This window comes from Lathyrus oleraceus, chromosome 1, assembly GCF_024323335.1.
Source record: "Lathyrus oleraceus cultivar Zhongwan6 chromosome 1, CAAS_Psat_ZW6_1.0, whole genome shotgun sequence".
Classification (NCBI taxonomy): Eukaryota; Viridiplantae; Streptophyta; class Magnoliopsida; order Fabales; family Fabaceae; genus Lathyrus; species Lathyrus oleraceus.
The window spans coordinates 414,934,921-414,953,808 of NC_066579.1; the positions used below are offsets into that span (position 1 = coordinate 414,934,921).

The 18,888-nt window shown below is 33.1% G+C and overlaps 1 long non-coding RNA gene across 1 annotated transcript; it reads left to right on the forward strand.

Moving 5' to 3' along the window:
• The first annotated feature begins 13 nt into the window (after positions 1-13).
• LOC127115840 (uncharacterized) lies at positions 14-423 on the forward strand. The gene is made up of 3 exons (XR_007800894.1): positions 14-58; positions 149-218; positions 328-423. It is a non-coding gene; the product is annotated as an uncharacterized LOC127115840 (long non-coding RNA).
• Positions 424-18,888: the final 18,465 nt, after the last annotated feature.

An 18,888-nucleotide genomic window follows, 5' to 3' on the forward strand; every position in this document is an offset into this window, starting at 1 on the left:
TCGATTTGTTATCGGGTGATTGGAGTAAATATCCGAGTATGAAGAAGACGGTTGACGCGTAAGTGAAATTCCCCTAAATATTCGTGTGTATTTGTATATTTAATTATGTCTGTCAGATTGATCTCAATATACGTTTTTATTTTGTTAGGGCAATACTAAAATTTAGATCGAAAAAGAATTACCGTAATAGGAAGGACATTACCTGGATCAGAGTTCAGGTATATATTAAGTATCTTATTTTTGCTTATAATAGTGTTTGTTTTTTTGCTTATAATAGTGTTTGTAAGAAATTAACTATATATATTGTTTGTTTGTTTTTCTGTGTAGTGTCCTCAGCAAAACAATTCGGTCGATTGCGGATTTTTTGTATTGAGATTTATGAGAGATATCATTGCGTTGAATCGTATAGACATCCCAAAAATGGTATGGAATAATAACTTAGGGTTTATTTTAATATTATCGGATATTTCGTCTAATTTGTTACTAAATCATGAATATGTTTTATTCTCTTAATTGTAGTACTTTGAGGAATACAAATCTTACTCAAGAGCTCATTTGGATGAAATGAAAGATGAATTGTGTCAATTCATTGTTGATCAAAGAATCATATAGCTAGGTTGTATATTGTTGTACATATATGTATGGAATGTTGTTGTTGTATGCTGTTGTTGTATATATGTTGTATATTGTTGTTGTACTTTTACTAAATCATGAATATGTTGTTGTATATTGTTGATCAAAGAATCATATATTAATGTTGTATATATGGAGGATTAATGTTGTATATAAATGGATTCATGTTGTATATATCAATGGATTAATGGTGTATAACATTGGATTAAAGGATGAAATCAATATGAATTTTACACTTTTGCAGCATGCGAACAGGTTACCAATTAAATATTCACTGTTTTTCAAACAAATTTTTTTAAAATAACTAACACTTTAGAGGGCGCTTTCTGTAGGAAGCGCCCTCTAAACACTTTACATTGACAACTTTAGAGGGCGCTTTGTCCAGAAAGCGCCCTCTAAACACTTTACATTGACAACTTTAGAGGGCGCTTTTTCCAGAAAGCGTCCTCTAAGGTGTCCCTTTATGGACCACTCCAGAGGGCGCTTTTTTCTGAAAGCGCACTTTAGACAGCGCTTTCTCCAGGAAAACAAAGCGCTGTCTTTACCTATGCCAGTGCCACTTTAGAGGGCGCTTAAAAGCGCTGTTATAGGCCAAAATAAGCGCCCTCTTTTCCCTTAATTGGCGTAGTGTTGACTTAAAATATGCTTTCAAGTAGTGAATAAATTGTAGAAATAGTTTTATACACTACTTTTCTTTTGTATCAAACATTAAAGATTGTTATATTAATAGTTAGGTGGAGAAATCGTCTAAAGATTAATATAGTGATTATCACAATCTCATTTAGAAATAAATGTTATTGAGAGGATACTTGAATACTATCAATAATCTTGAACCCATATAGTTGTCACTAAGGAAACATAAGAAATTAGGATAGTGAACTCCAATCTTGGCAAGCCTTTTATATTTGATTTTAAAATTAATTTCATTGTCTTAGTGTCATTTTAATTAAGAGATAACAATTCACTCAAAAACAACTTGGTTACTTTTCAAACTTACAATAATTGAAATTATAGAACGACGGTAATATCAACCAATCTCTGTGGATACGATATAAAAATATTTGCCGGAAAATATAATTTTTAACAAATTGGCACCGTTGCTGGGGATTGGTGTTCGATATTGCAAGCATTGCAATAATTCATTGTTCTAAGTTTTTTTTTATTTTACTACTATCACTCTTGTGTTTCACTTGGTTTGTTAGTTTTGTAGATTCTAGTGCATGCGAGGAAAGTCTACCGAGGAGCAATTTCAATTCGATCCCGAAATTGAAAGAACACTTCGAAAGCTCAATAGGAAAACACGAAGAAGGAGGAAACTAGCCGAAGAGAGGAACCGGAGAGAAGAAGCATCTACTTCTTCACTTGTTCAAATTGAAGAAGTGGGTGTAGAAACTTGTGAAGGAAACATGGTGGATGAAGCTCCTATCGAAATGCCCGCCAATAGTCTAAGGAGGAATGCTCAATTTGCTCATGGTGGAAGGTGTTGGTGTAAGCCCTAGAGGCCAATACTTTTGGTACTTGTATCGAATTATTCAGGCATTTTCTTTATTATGGTTGATTAATAAAGTCCCTGGAATAGATAGTCCGTTTAATGTATTAAGTGTGACTTAATCATGAGAGCACATTAAACATAAGGACACTATTCTTAAAGTATCCGTAGTCGAGCTTTAGTGTGAAGTGGGATAACATTAAAGTATTAAGACTATTATATTTGTAGACTGATGATCACATCTCATGGATCATGGATAAAGAGTTATCAAGTCTTAAACATAGGTATGAATATTAAGAGTAATATTTATACCGGATTGACCCGCTATGAGAATACTATATAGAAAGTTATGTAAAGTGTCATAAGTTATTCTCATGGTGATAATAGTGTATACCACTCTTCGACCTGAAACCACTATGGATCCTAGATGTAGAGTCGAGTGCTTTATTGCTGATCCAACGTTGTCCGTAACTGGATAACCATAAAGACAGTTGATGGGTACTCCACGAAGCATGTTGAGGGACATGAGTGACCTAGATGGAATTTGCCCATCCTGCGTAACAGGATAAATGTCTATGGGCCCAATATTGAACTGGACAAGGATGACACGGTCTATACCTTGTGTTCAATATAGACATAAGGGAAAAGGGGTAATTATACACATAATTATTATCACAGGAGGTTTTGTTAGATCACATGACATTTTTGTGTCTTGGGTAGCAGTGATGTGTAGCTAGATACCGCTCACTGTTTATTATGTTAAATGCGTGATTTAATATAATTGCCAACGTCGCGAAAACCTACAGGGTCACACACAAAGGACGGATTGATGAGAAATAGAGTAACTAAGGAACACCGTAAGGTACAATGCACTTAAGTGGAATACGAAATATGGCAAGGTACCAAATACTTAAGTGATTTTGGCATATTATAAGATATGGGCCAAAATACACTTAAGTGGGCTTTTAAGCTTGAAGCCCACACAAGTGGTTATATAAATAGAACCCCTTGGATAGAAGCATTGTCATTCACTCAGACTAACACTCAAGTGAAGACTTGGAATTTCGTTTCCCTCTCTCTCTCTCTCTCACTCAAAGCCTTCATTCATAACAGCTAGCATTATGATTGAAGGAATCCGTTCGTGTGGATTGAGTAGAGACGTTGTCATCGTTCAATGTTCGTGATCGCTCCGTGGATTTGTATCCAAGATTTTGATCGTTACAAGAGATCTGCACCAAAGGTTTGAATCGCCACAAGAGGTAACGATTCTATCACTGATCATGCCCATTCGTAAGGATCACTAAATGGAGAAATTTTTAAATTCCGCTGCGCCTTGGATGGCAATTCTCCTTCAGAAGGAACACGGAGATGAAAACCGGAATCCTCCGGCTCCTTTATGCTAATCCATTCACCGGAATGGACCATGAAGATCCGTATACCCATCTCATCAAATTCTATGAGATTGCGGGTTCTACGAGAATAGAGGAAGCGGGTGAAGAAGCATTATTCATGAGAATGTTCCCACATTCCTTAGTGGGGAAGGAAAAAGAGTGGTATCTTAATCAAGCACCAAGAGTGATGACGGATTGGAATTTATTAGAAGAAAAGTTTCTAGAAAGATATTTTCCTCAATCCCGATTCATGGAAGCCAAAACGGCTATTACGGTATTCACTCAAGGGAGCAACGAGTCTCTAAACGAGGCTTGGGAAAGATTCAAGTCAATGTTGAGAAAATGCAAAGGCCACGGTTTTGATGAACTCACTCAAATCCACATTTTTCTAAATGGGCTCCAATCGACTCACAAAACACTTTTGGATGCTACCGCGGGTGGCTCTCTTATGTCAAAGAACGCGGAAGAGGCGAAAGTCATTATTGATCGGATGGCACTCAATGATCGTCAAAGTCAACATGATCGTAGTCCTTCACAAAGGAAACCATGAGTTCTTGGATTAAATACCAATGATGCTATTCTTGCCCAAAACAAGTTACTTTCTCAACAAGTGGAGTTACTCACTCAACAAATGTCCAAACTTCCACAACAAATGAAGGAAATTCAAGGATCTCAAGCTAGACATCAAGTGGCATGTTGTGAACTATGTCAAGGAGATCATCCTACCGGTTATTGCCCTCCATTGGAAGAAGTGAGTTATGTGAACAACCAAAATCAAGGTTATTAAAGACAACCTCCACCCCACAACAACTCATATCAAAGGAACAACCAAGGCTATCAACAATCAAGATTCAACAACCAAAATTTTCAGTAATAAAGTCCATATGAAAATCCAAATTCTCAAGTTCAACAATCGCAAGGCGGAAGTTCAAAGCTAGAAGATACTCTCACACAATTCATGCAAGCCTCCATGGCAAACCAGAAGAGCAATGAGGCAGCTATCAAAAATTTGGAGAATCAAGTAGGCCAACTTACGAAGCAATTGTCGAAACAACAAGCGGGTTCTTCTTTCTCCGCCAACACTCAAACTAATCCGAAAGAGCATTGTAAAGCAATTGTTACTAGAAGCGGTAAAGAGGTGACAAGTGGAAGAAGTGAAGATGTTGCAGTAGAGGATGATATGAATGTCGTAACTGAAAATGAAGAGAACGAAGTGGTGATGGAATATGAAAAGGAAAAAGAGGAAAAATTTGTTCAGTTTGCGTCGCGATCCCCTTTGGCGCCGCGAAAAGAACAGGGTCAGAATGGTTCAGCAGAACAGGAGGGTGAAGCAGGTGAGAAGAAAGAAGCAAAGGCAAGAAAGAAGAAAAAAGGAGATCAAGGAGTGAGTGTTATTCCAGCTCAACATCTACCTTACTCGCACGCACCATCAAAGAAGGAGAATGTTATACACTATGCACGGTTTATGGATATATTTAAGCAACTTTAAATAAATATTCCATTTGCCGAAGCATTAGAGCAAATGCCAAGGTATGCGAAGTTCATGAAAGATATTCTCACAAAGAATAAGAGATATGTGGAAGACGAGACAATCTTGCTTGATGCATGTTGTAGCGCCATAATCCAAAAAACTCTCCCAAGGAAGGAATCCGATCCGGGCCGAGTCGTTTTACCGGTAACCATTGGAGGCACTTACATTGGAAATGGTTTGGTCGATTTGGGATCTAGCATCAATTTAATTCCCTTATCCATTATTAAAAGATTGGGGAATGTTGAGGTGAAATCTACGAGGATGACTTTACAACTAGCCGATAAGTCTACCACTTCACCATATGGAGTTGCTCAAGATATGCTAGTGAAGGTGGACAAATTCTTGTTTCCGGTAGATTTTGTGGTAGTGGACATGGATGAGGATCGTGATGTTCCTCTAATTCTTGGTAGACCATTTATGAAAACAGCCAGAATGATGATTGACATTGATGATGGACTCATGAAAGTAAGAGTGCAAGATGAAGAGGTAACTTTTAATCTTTTTGAAGCCATGAAGCACCCTAATGACAAGCATGACTCTTTCCAAATCGATGCCACCGAGGAGGAAATTGTGGAGGTTGCAAATCAAGTTCATCTTTCTAATCCGTTAGAGAGATCTCTTATAGGAGCTTACAATGTTTTAACCGAAAATGAATAAAAAGAAATTGAAGCAATTTTGCATGAATTGGAGTCTTGCGGAGAGATTGCTTATCATGAGGAGAAAAATGAGGACTTGGATGTGAAAAAGAAAGTGGAAGAGCAAAAATTAGAGTTAAAGATGCTACCTCTACACTTGAAATATGTGTTCCTTGGTGATGATTTCACTAAACCGGTGATAATTAGCAATGCCTTGTCCACAAAAGAGGAGCATAAGTTGATACAAGTGCTGAAAAAGAACGAAGGTGCAATAGGGTGGGTATTATCCGATTTAAAGGGTATTAGTCCGGCTTATTGCATGCATAAGATCATGATGGAAGAAAATTACAAGCCCGTTGCACAAACTCAAAGGCACTTAAATCCATCAATGAAAGAAATGGTGAGAAAAGAAGTTGTCAAACTATTGGAGGCCGGAATGATTTATCCTATCTCCGATAGTGAATGGGTGAGTCTGGTGCAAGTAGTTCCAAAGAAGGGTGGTATGAAGGTTGTTAAAAATGATAAAAATGAGTTGATCCCAACTAGAATGGTAACCGGATGGAGGATGTGCATTGACTATAGGAGGCTAAATCAAGCTACAAGGAAAGATCACTTCCCGCTACCTTTCATGGACCAAATGTTGGAAAGGTTGGCCGGCAAGAATTTCTATTGTTTCTTAGATGGTTATTCGGGTTACAACCAAATTTCGGTCAATCCGGCGGATCATGAGAAAACGGCTTTTACATGTCCTTTCGACATTTTTGCTTACCGAAGAATGCCTTTTGGATTGTGTAATGCACCGGCAACATTTCAACGGTGTATGCAAGCAATATTCTCGGATTAGATCGAAGAGTGAATTGAGGTGTTTATGGATGACTTTTCCGTCTATGGGTCGTCCTTTGACTTATGCTTGAAAAATCTTGATGTGGTTTTGGAAAGATGTGTGGAAACAAATTTAGTGCTCAATTGGGAGAAATGCAATTTTATGGTCACCGAAGGTGTTGTTCTTGGTCACAAAATCTCTTCCGAAGGGCTAGAAGTTGATAGAGCAAAGGTGGAAGTCATTGAAAAACCACCACCTCCAACAAACACCAAAGGAGTAAGAAGTTTTCTTGGACATGCCAGATTCTATCGAAGATTCATCAAGGACTTCTCAAAAATAGCAAAGCCCTTGAGTAATTTGCTCAACAAAGGTACGCAATTTCTTTTTGATGAGTCGTGTCTAAAAGCATTCCATGAGTTAAAAGAAAAGTTAGTCACCACACCCATAATCGTCGCACCTAATTGGACACTTGATTTTGAACTTATGTCTGATGCAAGCGATTATGCGGTTGGTGCGGTTTTGGGTCAAAGAAGAGCTAAAAAATTTCATGCCATCCACTATGCTAGTAAAGTTTTAAATAAGGCGCAAGTCAATTATGCGACAATCGGAAAGGAGTTACTAGCTATAGTGTATGCATTGGAAAAATTTAGAGCTTATTTGATTGTGTCCAAAGTTATAGTTTACACCGACCATTCGACAATCAAGTATCTTCTAACCAAGCCGGATTCTAAACAAAGACTAATTCGTTGGATTTTGTTATTACAAGAATTTGATTTGGAAATCCGGGATAAAAAGGGTTTCGAAAACTTGGTAGTGGATCATTTGTCCCGATTGGTTAATATGGAAATTACAAATAAAGAAGAAGAAGTGAGGGAAGAATTTCCGGACGAAAAGCTTTATGTGATTCAAGTGAGGCCATGGTTTGCCGATTTTGCTAACTATAAGGCAACCGGTTTGACACCGGAAGACCTCACTAGTAATCAAAGAAAGAAATTTTTAGCGGATGCAAAGTACTATGTGTGGGATGACCCGTATTTGTTTAAAGCGGGTGTGGACAACATTTTAAGAAGGTGTGTGACACTTGAAGAGTCAAAAAACATCCTTTGGCATTGTCATAACTCTCCGTATGGAGGTCATTATAGCGGTTTGCGAACAACCACTAAAGTCCTCCAAGCGGGATTTTATTGGTCGTCCGTGTTTAAAGACGCACATGAACATGCAAAGAATTGTGACACATGCCAAAGAAGCGGAGGGATAGGCAAACGAGATGAAATGCCTCTAACCAACATGTTGGAAGTAGAAGTCTTTGATTGTTGGGGCATTGATTTTGTTGGCCCATTCCCCTCTTCTTTCTCTAATGAGTATATTCTTGTAGCCGTTGACTATGTGTCAAAGTGGGTGGAAGCAATTGCTTCACCTAAGGTCGACTCCAAAACCGTGATAAGATTTCTAAAGAAAAACATATTTTCACGTTTTGGTGTGCCTAGGGTGTTAGTAAGCGACGGGGGATCACATTTTTGCAATACACCTTTGGAAAATGTCTTGGAACATTATGGTGTAAAGCATAAAGTGACTACTCCTTAACATCCACAAGCAAATGGTCAAACGGAAGTGTCAAATAGAGAAGTAAAAAGGATACTTGAAAAAACTGTTTCGAGCTCAAGAAAAGATTGGTCTTCAAAATTGGATGAAGCTTTGTGGACGTATTGTACCGCCTACAAAGCTCCTATTGGACTAACCCCATTTCAGATGGTTTATGGGAAGACTTATCATCTCCTGGTAGAGATGGAACATAGAGCACTTTGGGCTCTTAAATTCTTGAACTTTGACTCCACTTTAGCCGGTGAGAAAAGAAAAGAACAACTCCATGAATTAGAGGAATCAAGGAACAATGCTTACCACTCAAACAAGCTTTACAAGGAGAAGGTGAAAGCATACCATGATGGAAAGGTCCGTCACAAGGAGTTCAAAGTTGGACAAATGGTGCTCCTTTTTAATTCAAGACTCAAGTTGTTTCCGGGTAAGTGGAAGTCCAAATGGTCGGGACCGTTTGTAGTGAAAGAGGTGCGAGATTATGGAGCCATTGTGGTTGAGGACCCAAAGTCAAAAGAGAGTTGGATTGTGAATGGGCAGAGATTAAAAGTCTACCATGGTGGAGAAGTAAACCGAGACGTCTATGTCGTTTCGCTCGCCGGACCGTGAAGTATCACCGAACCGTCGAGCTCAAACGATGTTAAACAAAGCGCTTGTTGGGAGGCAACCCAATTTTGTAAGCCTGCATTTCAATTTTTGTTATTTCATTTGTGTAAGGTATTTTGTTTTGTTTTTCAAAAGTAGAATGGAGATCAGTCCAATTTCCAGCATTTTTTTTTGAAAATTCCTTCAGTTCGCCCCGCGAACTGAATGGAAACTTAATGTTCGCGCCGCGAACCAAGTTCGCCCCGCGAACTGAGCGGGGAAGACCCTTTTAATTTCTGTTTTGTGTTACTTTTGTTTCCTTATTATATTTTATAACTTCATATCTCTCTTCACCACTTTCACTCTCTCACTTACAAACTCAAACTTAACCCTCTCAATCTCAATAATCCCAATTTTTTTAAGCAAGAATCAATTCAATCTCCTTCTCTCATCAAGGTATGTTTACTCTTTTCCTTTTTCCTTCTTTGTCTCTCATCAAGGTGAACTAGGGTAATTGTTAGAGGATGATTTGTTTGTTGAAATTCACTTTGCATGTGTAGAGATTCTTCAAATTAGGACATGTTAAGAGTTTGTGGTATCAATTTTGAAAAGATGTGAGCAGTAGGAAAAACCCTAGGGTTGCTGTTTTTCTGGTTTTCACAGAGATCGCGTCGTCATCGGGAAAATTTTCAGCACTTCAATTTTGGTTGTTATGTATGCTGACTTAAGTTTTGACTGTGTGTGGTTGCTTGTGGTTTTATTACAGATGTCTAAGCGCATAAAAACAGTAAGCTCCGGTCCCTCAAGGTCCGTGCGGAGATTCATCAGTAATGAGCATGAGGATAGGTTTGAAAAGTTGATTAAAAGAACCATTCAGTCCGAGAGATTCATTCGTTTGTCACCAGAAGGCAACTATAGGAAGCTTATGGCAAATTTTGAAAAGAGAAAGTGGGGCAAAATTTGTGAGCCGGAAGCGGAAATCAACTACGACATTGTGCGTGAATTTTACGCCAATGCTCTTCAATTGGAAGAAGGTGTAACCTATCATTATCAAACTAGGGTGAGGGGGAAGATTATCACTTTCAATAGGGATGCAATCAACGCTTATTTGGGTCATCCTCTCACCTTGGCGGATAACATGCAGTGTGAATACCGTGCCAAAGAGATCGCAAATGATTGGGATCTTACTGCTGTTAGTTCTCACCTTTGCCTTGAGGGAAGGACATTTGACTTGAATGATCAAGGATTTCCAAAATCTTGGAAGAGGGAGAACCTGAATTTGGAAGCAAGGGCTTACTTGGTTCTTTTGTTGAACAATATTCGGCCACGGAGCTATAGCACCATAATTCCACTAGATGTCGGCTGCCTTTTGTATTACATCATGATTGGGAAATCGGTGGATGTGGCGTCTATCATCGCGGGGGAGATGAGAAAAATGGCAACTAGCAGAACCAAGTTCGGAGGGAAAGCCGGTGTGTTCATGTATCTGAGGCTGATTATGGGGCTTTGCCGAAAGGCAAATGTGCCTATTCCGGATGAGGTGCACCTTTCCATAACCAGTGTGATTAACGATGCATTTTTGAACAGGTTTTGCCAGAGTCAGATGGATAGAGCTGAGGGAGCAGACACTTCTTCATCTAGACCTCGCTTCCGCAGTACACCAGCTTTTGATCAGATGGCGTTTGCCACTTACTGTTGTGAAAATTTTGAGGCTTCTAGGAGGTCTCAATCATTCTTATTTGATGTCATGCAACAGCAGTTCCAAAACACCTTCTTAGCACCCGAAGCCCGCACTTTTCCGACTCAGACGGAGTATGCTTTTTATTCTAATTGGCCTGAGGTCAGACCAACATTCATGGGGGGTGTAAGAGGTAGTGGTCGAGCTAGTGGTGCGGGTCATGATGAAGACATGAAAGATGTCATTGGGTCCGTAGGCGGTGGAGTTGATGAGGAGGATTGAAGACTTTGTTTGAGTAGTATTAGATTTTTATTTGTTAGTTTTTTTTATTATTATTGTTTTTATGTTTTAAATTATGGTTGTACTTTTGGTGGCTCTCGTTTCACCGTAAACTTTGGTTTTATTAATTGCATGGATCTTTATTGTGAGGTTTAATTGTGTGTTTCTATGAACTTTGGTATGCCCCATTTGTTTGTTTAATTGTTCTTATTCTTGAGTTAAGCTTGAAAGAACCAAGTGATGCTTGCAAGGAAGGAAATGTAGGACACTTCGAGTGGTGATGATAAGAATTGGTTGTCGGCATTTCAAGGTACACTTTATCGCTTTTTAGACTTAACACGAATAGTTTGATGGTGTGTTACAAATTTCCTATCATAAATTTTTTGAGATACATGTCAATTTTGAATCAAAGTAGAACTTAACCAATTGTGAGGTAGCCTTCCATTGTGTACTAAATGCGGGAGACCGAATATTATTTCAATTCATTCTTATCATGCTAAATCATGCATTAGTCTATTTTTGTGAAAATTGTGAAAATGATAGAGGCATTGTTTGTTATTGAGAAAAACCACTTGGCCAAAAAGTTTTGAATCAACTAACCTTGTGAGGAGTGATCCTTAGTTTAACCCCTTTGAGCTTGTTTTAGGATTCATTTGACTGATAAGTGCAAATTCCATTGAAAATATTGCGAATAAATGAATCTTAATTTCTTTCGTTTCAATTGAACCTTCAACCGAGTTTGTTTGCAAATTTTGTCTTTTGCCTATGTATGGAGCATTATTGCATAAATTTGGTCTTGAAATCTAAAGTTGGGGAAAGTAAATTAGAAGAGTTGATAAAAACTTGAAAAAGTGGTGTTTTAGAAAAGGTGAAAGTGTGAAAAGAAACAAGAAAAATAAGTCACCTTTGAAATTATGGAGCTAGTAAAAAGAAAAAAAGAAAAAAAGAGAGCTCATGGTTGTGTTGTTGTTGAAAAATAAGAAAAGAAGAAAAATTGGGATCAAAAATAGAATTTGTTGTTGAGTTGGAATTTATGGGAATGCTCCCTTGGGATAGGCATTTTTGTTTGAATTTCCTTAATCATATCCTTTCTTTGTAACCCAAGCCACATTACAACCTTTGAAAGACCTCTTGATTCTCATTTTTTCACATGATTTAGTGTTTGCTTTGATGACCGCATGATTCGAGTTGATGTTGATTTAATTGTTCGGATGAGTGAAAGAAAACCCTCATGTTTATTCATCATTACTATGATGTGTGTGTAAGTTTGATTCAATTTTGACATGTATTGCTTTGAATTCCTTGATATGTCCTTTGCACCCAACCATTGTTCTTGTTCATGTTTTGTCTAGCATTGAGGTAAGTGGATTGAGAAAGGGTCGTACACTTTTGAACCATTTGAGTGTCTTTGGTTAATCCTTGTTTCATTCTTTTGTTTCATTACTTTGGTTACTTTGGTGAAAAACTTTTGTTTAGGGACAAACAAAATGATAAGTTGGGGAGAGTTGTTAGGGACCAATTATCACTACTTTTCATATATTATTATTGGTCCCTTTTACCATTTTCTTATGGAATTACACACTTTTATTCTTACAATTTAGTAAATATGCAATTAAGTTTATTTTAATTATGTTTTGAGTAGATATTTCACTTATTTGTTAGTTTTGTAGAAATTTTGGACAAGAGAGCATTGGATTGCATGAGAAAAATTTGGAAGGAGCTTGATGGGCATTTTGGAAGCACTTGAAGAATAAAGTTTGGAAGAAATGGTGTGAAGGAAGCTTGCAAGGCAAAGAAGCTGTACTTCCTTCAGTTCGCGCCGCGACCCTTGTTGGCGTCGCGAACCCTGCGAAGACAGCAAGCTTGTTAATTAGTTTTGGGCCACTTGTTATGTTTTGAACCTAACTTAAGTGTGACAGTTTTAGAACCTTTGAAGATCACTTTTCTATTTTAGACCAAAAGGAGATATTTAGGGAAAGAATGAACTCTTTAAACATACAATGGGAGAAAAGGAGAGATTATCACAAGTTTTGGAGAAGAAAAACAGAGGTTATTTTGTGTATTCCATTTGCTGTCAAACATGGTGATGAGGAGCTAAAACCCCACTTTGTCAAGATTGGAGGTAGTAGTTATCCCTTATTGATTATGTATTCCTATTAACTCTTGTATGTGACAAAAGATTATTGATGTAATGATTGATATTTTCACCCTATTTTGAATATTCAGATTTGAGTTATTGTTGAGAAAGGTTATTCAAGTCTTGACTTAAAATATGCTTTCAAGTAGTGAATAAATTGTAGAAATAGATTTATACACTACCTTTCTTTTGTATCAAACATTAAAGATTGTTATATTAATAGTTAGGTGGAGAAATCGTCTAAAGATTAATATAGTGATTATCACAATCTCATTTAGAAATAAATGTTATTGAGAGGATACTTGAATACTATCAATAATCTTGAATCCATATAGTTGTCACTAAGGAAACATAAGAAATTGGGATAGTGAACTCCAATCTTGGCAAGCCTTTTATATTTGATTTTAAAATTAATTTCATTGCCTTAGTGTCATTTTAATTAAGAGATAACAATTCACTCAAAAACAACTTGGTTACTTTTCAAACTTACAACAATTGAAATTATAGAACGGCGGTAATATCAACCAATCTCTGTGGATACGATATAAAAATATTTGCCGAAAATATACTTTTCAACAGTTATTAATGTACATAATATATAAATAGTTTTTGTCTATTTGATGAAGGTTCACATTTTTCATTGTTGTTCTCCATAGAATTGTAATATCCAAGCTACCGAGATACTAAATTTGTGATAAATGTATGAATTTGCGTCCACTTTTAATTTAAGCATTTTACTGACTTATTTTTTCATTTTCTTTCATTTGCTTTATCTTTCAAGCAATTATGCATTTTTTATTTTTTGAAGTTTCTATCAAATTGTTTCACATTCAAACTTTAAATCTTCAAGCATGAATACCGTTTCTCAAACTTTATGTACAGTCTATCATATAAGAAAGTTATATGTTCTGAAAAAGACAAAACAAATCTTCCATCTTCATTTTCCAATGCCACGACTCTGCTTTTTCATTTTCCAATTTTTCTTTTTGTTTCACGTTTTTCAATGCCTTTTCCATATTGCTTTTTCCATATATTCCTGAAATGCACACCCTCTGGTCACTTTTATAAGAAAATTGACTTTTTTGGTACATTTGACTGTAAATGTATTTAGCTCATATATGGATTAGATATATTAACTGTCAAATGTACCAAAAAAGTCAAATTTACTTATAATAGTAACCAGAGTGTGTAATTGATATTGGCAATATGGTGCAGACTGCCTTTTCCTTCTTCTCCCCTTTTCCAATGCCTTTTCCATATTGTGTTGTCAAATCATTTGATTTTCTTTTCTCATTTCCTTTACCCACCTCTAAACTCTATCACAGTCGAACCAAATATTTGTTCTCCATAAAATTCCATTTTCTTCACCTCTTTTAAAACCCTTTTCTATTCTTCCTTTTGCCCAAACCATGGCCATGCCCTTTGAGAAGATTGATGACATTAACGACATCAAAGAGCTATGGAAGATTGTTTATTCTCTTTCCTTCTTCCTGAGGTACTTTATTCTTCTTCTTCTCTTTGTTTCTTTCTCCTCTTTCTTCATCTTCTTTCTCCTTCTTCCTCGTCTTTCTTTATCTTATCTGTAATGTTGTTTGATTTTTTTCTCGAAAATCATATCTTCTTCCTCGTCTTTCTTCATCTTCTCCATAACGTTGTTCGAAAAAATTGGGATTAATCGTAGCTTACATGTTAGATCTGGTGGTATTATTGTTGATTTGAACAATTTTTTGTATGTGCAAGAAGCCAACTTGAAACAAACAAGAAAGTCATGTCGATCCAGGTATAAATTCGGTTTTGAAAAAATTGAGATTAATCGTAGCTTGCAGGTTAGGTTTGGTGGTATTGTTGTTGATTTGAACAATTATCTGTATGTGTCAGAAGTCAACTTAAAATAGATAAGAAAGTCATGTCGATCTAGGTATAAATCGGGTCTTTATTCAATATTTCTCATATTTCTTTTTTTAGAATATGACTGCTCCATAGATCTTGATTAAAAATGATCCTGATCAAAGAAGTTTGCTTGATTAATATGTTGTTTATATGGTTTAAAGTACCCAATGTGTTTATTCGTTGTTTTTCTTAGTAATTGAAAATTATGTGAGTTATGATGTTTATCTTTGTTGATTTATGGTTTTGTTGATTTCATTTCACATAATTATTATTAAGGGTTTTGAAGTAACTGGTCATCTCTTTCATATAGGCGAAGGTATCTATATGTTCTTAGTAAAAAATATGAAGTTTAGTGGCAAATATAATAGTGTCTTTAACCAATAAAATATTATGTTTAATGAAGGTACTTTTATAAGGTTTTTACAATAGCAGTTTTCTTTAAAATGAATAAGGTTTTTATTATTTTCTAATAACTTACTTAATTTGTAGGGGGTTTTCTCTGATTTTTGCATCAACAACTTGTTTGAATTGTTTTATTTTTACAAAGATCGTAAATTTGTGTACCAAAATTATTTATTTTTTATATTATTATGGTTACGGCGGATAGTTCAGTTTGGTTCGGTTGACTTTTAGAAATAAAACCAAACCAAACCAAATCAATGTAGTTTGGATTTGTTGAATTGGTTCGATTTCTTACAATATTTTTATTTAGCCACATGTACACCTATAGAGAATAATATAATTTTGTGTTTAGTCATTCATACATTACTAAATAATGTCAAAACTCATCATATTTAGACAAAAACTTCTCATTCAATATACAAAAATTAGATTAGAAAAAACTGGAATAAAAAACATATATAAAATAGTAGCATAAAATAATATCAAAGATATTATAATAAAATATTACAAAAACATATGAGAAGAGAGATTAGAGAAGATGAAAAAAAGAATGTGAGATTGAGAAGAAATGTGCAATAAAAATGTAATTGAAAGATAAAACAATAATATAAAATATGAAAAAGAAAAAACATAAGAGATGACATATTATAGTAGAAAATGTGAAATGTACATGGCAAGAAGAATGTGCGGTACTACTATGAGAGATTTAAGAAGATTGAAATTGAATCCCTAAGTGTAGTGTGAGTAAGAGAAAATTGTAAGATAAAATCGTTTGTTATTGTAAGGTTAAGACATATTAGGTTTAATGGTAACATAATACTAAGTTTGATGGTAACATAAGGCATACTAAGAGAAAACCATACGATTTTGTTAAAAAATGATTTAAACACATCTACTTTTATATCATGCTAAGAGGGACTGACACTAACCAGGTATTGTTATCACAAGGAATCAAACTCGATATTCTCTAAATCCTCCTTAGTAGAAACTCGTTTACCACTCAAGTCCAAGTGCTTGATTGAATTAAATAGAATTTAAATAATAAAAAACAAGAATAAAAATAGAACACGAATAAATCAAATTGATACATTATATTTAATGACTTTTGATTTGTTTTGTTATTTCTATATGTGTTGCAAATCACAAAGAAAATATAATCACAATTTAATCATTAATAAATTGTATATTTTTCTAATTTCAAAATATCTTTTTATAAAAATGTTAACCTAAATAGATTATACTAAATAAGTGCTTCAATTAAATAAAATAAAAAATAATATATTCTTATCATAATCCAAATCCGAAAGATGAAAAAGTGAGAAGAAGAAAAGTAAACAAAGGAAAAAAGATATTACATGTGTTGTGTTATTCGAGAATAACATTTATAGCCGAAATCAATATATTTAGCAACAATATATAAATATTAATAAATATTTTTAATAAGAATTTATTATCATATTTTTAGCAAGAATTTACTATCATATATTTGGCAACTAATGAAAATTTTAAGCAACGAAATCATCATTTTTATATTATTATTTTTGTTACAAAATTTCTCATTAATTATCTTTCCTATTAATTTATGTAATTGTCAATTAACAAAGATGTATAAAAACACAAAGAGTAAGTTTCAAATATATTTTTACATCCGTAAAAAAACCATATTTTAACAATATTTTGTTATAGTATTTTAAAGAAAAAAATTTATATACCTAGATCATTATCTTCTCTTTAGGTTAAGATATTTAAAAAATATTAATTTTTATTATACTATCCAGACTAATAAATTACCATAATAACTAATACTATTTTTTTACTAATTTTTAGTAGAGAGAAAACACATATATATTAATTTGTCAAATAACATTTATTTGCTTTGAATTTCTATTATCTACATCTTTATATGTTTTAATGGCTTATGAAAATTTTAATTACTTAATATATAATTGTTATTTGTCTTTTATTTGTCAATATATTTTTTTATTGTTATTAATAGTTTTGATGATGTTGATCAACTATAGAAAATAAATTTTGAACAAATTATAATTTATCATTTAAAAAAATACTAAATTAAAATAATTAAAACAGACACAAAAAATTATTGATTAAAATATTAAATAATAACGAAAACATAAAGTTATCAATCAAAACATTGAATAATAACGAAAATATGAAGTTGACCGATCATATTATTGAATAATTACAAAACATAAAATTATTTATTAAAATATTAAATAATAACATGAACATCGATTTATTGATTAAAATAGTAAATAATAACGAGTAACAAATAAATTTACTATTAATTCTAATATTTTTGTAAATAATACCAAAATAATAACATATTTATATAAAAATATATATTATTGATTCAAATATTTATAAACAAAAAATATTATATTATTGATAAAAATTGTTTTATGAACAACAACTCTTTATATACTATTCAAATTTTTATAAACGATACCAAAACAAAACTAATTTTTATATAGTTTAAAAACTATTGTTGATCTATTTTTTTTTTCAAAATGGTATTATTTAAAATAATACTTTTTTAACAATAAAATATGTGTCTTATTTTAGTGGTAGCCACAGTAGCATATATATATATATATATATATATATATATATATATATATATATATATATATATATATATATATATATATATATATATATATATATATATATATATATATATATATATATATATATATATATATATATATATATATATATATATATATACCAAAAATTAATATCCTTTAAATCAATAATAGACTTTTATACAACCCTACCCCTCTTTATATGGTGTACAATTGAACCATTCTCTTTTCCAACATCCTTAGTCTAACATGTTTTTCAACTTCTACCATTTTTTTAAAACGTTTTAATTTTATTTTCTCTTCCTTCAATTAATTTCATTCAACACAATATTACATAAATATTTTCTTCAATTTTCTTTTCTTTTTACAATTTCAATTAATTACTTATTTTTAACTTTCAAAACAGTTTTTTAATCTACATAATCAACTACCTAATTTTTCCACTATTAACTATTTTTAACTTCATACATAATTATATATTTTTTCAATTACTTAACTAATTAATAAATAATTCTATACCTATATTTATTCAAATTAACTTTTTTCTTCTAAATTATATATATTTAGTGACAATACCACGCACGTGCAAACGCACAAGTATTTCACTTATTTATCTTTAAAATTTTTTTGAATTTAATCATTTAAATGGATTTAAATTTATGATTTGTCACTAAAAATACTAATAAACATAGTCTCAACAAATCTTTGAAAAAAATAGGAATAATTATTTTTTAATTATTAGAGTTTTAATAAGAATTTATCTCAATGACATATTTAAGTTAAAAGAAATTAGTTTAAATTTAAAGCATAGTTATTATATTTTATTAATAAAAGAAAGATATACTATAATTGACTGATAGTAATAATAGAGTAAAATATTTTTATATTTATCAATAATATAAATCAATTCTAAAATATAATTGTTTGACTATAATTATTTTACTAGTTATAATTAATCTTTAAAAAGTTACAAATATTTAGTTTAATATTCTCTTTGTGGAGAAAAAATATGAGGTCAAAGAACTCTTGTGGTTTTTTCAAAAGTTTTTTACTAAATTAACCTCAACACTATATAATTTCACGCACTAATATGAATATTAATTATACTTTTTGTAATATCAAAGAGTATAAAGTCATTTATTTTTATTTTGTATTTAGAAAAAAAATCATTTTTTTCTTATATAGATTAAAGGATTAAGAGAATATTCTTTATAAA